Source organism: Olea europaea, unplaced genomic scaffold (genome assembly GCF_002742605.1).
Source record: "Olea europaea var. sylvestris unplaced genomic scaffold, O_europaea_v1 scaffold618, whole genome shotgun sequence".
In the NCBI taxonomy this organism is placed as follows: domain Eukaryota; kingdom Viridiplantae; phylum Streptophyta; class Magnoliopsida; order Lamiales; family Oleaceae; genus Olea; species Olea europaea.
The window spans coordinates 323,963-327,639 of record NW_019264534.1 but is presented as its reverse complement, the minus strand read 5'-3'; positions in this window follow the sequence as shown (position 1 = coordinate 327,639).

Here is a 3,677-nt window from a genome sequence, read left to right as displayed (position 1 = left end):
AATATTAAATAACATATATATATATATATATATATATATAAACATTTGTAAAAAAAAAGGAATACGCAATTAAATTTTGAAAATTAAAATATCAATCAAATTATTTTTTTGCAAAGCAATTAAAATAAATTTGTAAATATGAAATAAGCATTATGCGTAAATAATTAAAATAAGTTTTTAAACATTCATTAAAAATGAAAAGTAAATAAAGTGTTAGAAAAATAATTAAAATAAGCAACGAAAATATCAAAATAAATGTTAGTAAAATTATTTAAAAAAATATTTAAATATATATATATATATATATATATATAATTTAAATACATATTTAAACATTAGTAAAACAATAAAAATACACAATTAAATTTGAAAATTAAAATATTAATCAAATTAAGTTTTTGCAAAGCAATTAAAATAAATATTTAAATATGAAATAAGCATTATGCGTAAATAATTAAAATAAGCGTTTAAACATTCATTAAAAATGAAAAAGTAAATTAAGTGTTAGAAAAATAATTAAAATATTAAAATAAAAGATCAAAATAAGTGTTATTAAAATAATTAAAATAATTAATTACATGTTAAATAAGTAATATGCATAAAGAGTTTAAATAAATATATAAACATTTGTGAAATAATAAAAATAAACAATTAAATTAGGATATGAAAATGTCAATTACATTAATTTTTTACGAAGCAATTAAAATAAATTTGTAAATATGAAATAAGTGATATGCGTAAAGAATTAAAATAAGTGTTTAAACATTAATTAATAATGAAAAAGTTAATTTAGTGTTAGATAAATAATTAAAATAAACAATTAAAATATTAAAATAAACGATCAAATTAGCAAATTAAGTATATGGAAAATAGTAATTTACATTCATTTTATTTATTCCGTTATCGGTTGGTTATTACATCTAGTAGCAGTGTGTTAGTATATTTTTTTAATATTTTTGTTTATCGAACATCATTTGCATAGGATTCTAATATTTGAAATTTTGCAGGATGGAATATCATCTGGACGACGCTGTCAGACAGATCCCTGGTAAAGTTACCTCGAATTGTAACTTTACCAGCTTCGCTTTGATATTGGATTTTCTTTCTGTCATTTACATCTTAGGTTCTAACTAATTTTCGATGTGCTAATACAACATTGTTTAATTGTAGGGGTGATTGCAGCATGTTCGCCATCAAGTACATAAAATTTTTGAATGTGGCACATAAGGTTGATGCAATCAACCAGGTATGGATACAAAATTGGAGAAATAAACTAGTATGTGATTTATTTGAATTTAATGGGGATTCGTAAATAATTGTACATATTTTTACATTTATTTAAATATTGTACAGTTCATTCATTTATTTGTAATTACGAAAAAATTGTAAAATGTTGATTATTTATGTAATATTTAAATATTTATTTTACAATGCAGCCTACCGTATAATGCAGTGTCTAGAAAAAGTTTCGATTTCAAATAAATAACATAAATAATATGCATAACAAATGAATGTAATGAATGAAATGTTTGAAAAAAAAAACTAAATCTAATAATTCACATAAATAATATGCATAAATAATTAACATCAATGTTATAAATAATTATATTGCCAATAGTTATTAAAATTACACATCCGTTACATTGTCATGTAGAGGAATCTGACTTGTACAATATTTTCTAGTATGCCCTGTTGCACCGCACCTACCGCACTTACGAGGCTGGGGAAACTCTCCGATAGACGGTATTCTAGATGTACGTGTATGTCCAGAAATATGTGGTCCAACTGCTGGTGGCAATAAGTTATTCAGTGGGAGAATATGGTCGGGGCACTTTCCACTCGACTTCATTTGGTACAGGAAATATTGTTTCCGCATATGTTGCTCTCCAATAATCAGTCATGTAATACACACCGCATAAGGTGTGTGGTGGTAATCCTCTATGCATAGCCACTGTCACTGCATGTGTACACGGAAAACTCTCCAACTGAAACCGTCTACACGTGCACGTGTTATCATTCAAGTCCAAAATGTATCCGAAATTACGTGCACATCTCACAAAGAAGCGAAATTGATCCAGTGGTTCTACATATACCTTTCTTGCCACATCTAGAGTCTTGAAGAGCTTATCTTCTTGAGCCGGGGTTAGCACACTTGCACAACTCTGTGATTCCTCACGTCGATCATGAAACCACTGTTGTAGCTTGTCACGAATGTTCTCAATCATTGCGAGAATCGGTAACTTTCGATCTTTCTTGAATAAAGCGTTAAGCGACTCCGCATTGTTCGACATAATCATGTTGTATCGACGTCCTGGAAAATGTGATCGTGTCCAATGTTCAATCCCCATCTCTGTTAGATACTCTCATGCAGCATGCGATTTACTATCTATTTCGACCATGAACTTATCAAACTCTTCAAAACTATAAGCCTCTGCAGCTCTCCTAAACAACGCAACGATGCCATTGCCTCGATACCTAGTCTTCAAGTTTCCCTGTATATGGTACATACAATAACCATGATGTGCCTCGGGGAAGACTTCGGCGATACCATTTATTATTGACTGCCCTCGATCGGTTACAAATGCAAGATTTTCGACATCTCCAATTACTTTCCTCAACTTCGTGAAAAACCAACTCATTGCTACATCATTTTCTCCGTCGACTATGCCGAACGCAAGAGGGTAAATTTGAAAGTTCGCATCTTGGCATGTTGCAATAATCAACTTGCCCCCGTATCTCGCTTTAAGGGTTGTACCGTCGACTAAGATTAGGGGTCGCATTGCATTTCGAAATCCTCGAACACATAATCCAAGGGCCATAAAGAAATATTTGAAGCGATTTTCGTCATCCTTCTCAATAAAAAATGCCGACCCAGTATTAATTCTTCCCATGTTATAGCAATACCTGGCCAATGTAAATAAAAATAATCATAATTTAGATAATATATTAAATATTAAATGAACAGAAAAATAAACAATTGAAATTAAATAATTAAAATTTAAAATAACAAAGAAATAAACACTTAAACAATGAAATACCTGGCTAATTTAGCATAACTCTCCTCAGTCGAACTCATCAAATCCTCCAATGCACATTCTTTAGCCTTCCAAACCTTCTGATAGCTCATGACCACCCTGTACTCTTGTCGAACATCATTAATGATGTCCGAAGGTCTATAGATCGTTCGTGGATCCTGGAACTTGTGCATTATTTCTCGATCAATGAACCATGATCGGGCCTGCCTATGATCATTTCGACGAATACTCACTTCGCAAGTATGTTCCCGTGCATACTTACGGACTACAAAGAACTCATTCGTGTCCATCTTAGTCGCTCGCAAACGCCAATGGCAACTGTCGTCAACGCAAATAATTGTGTACGTCGACTTGTTTGATTTCTTCACTTTAAACTCGAAGTTATGTTTTAAAGCAATCCGGTGCACAGTTTCTTACAATTCTTTCTTTGATTCGAATAGTTGCTCGACATATACATCTTCATCAAACTACACGCGAACAATTAGAGGACCGTGTACTCAGTCCGGCCTATGAGCTCCCACCCGACTCATGTCTCCTACGAGATAAAGCAATCAAATCCTCGTTTGTAAATGTATTTTCATTCTCGTTGTCTTCAACTATCGATGGAATTCTGTGCGTAGCAGTGTGATCATGGTGAGTAGC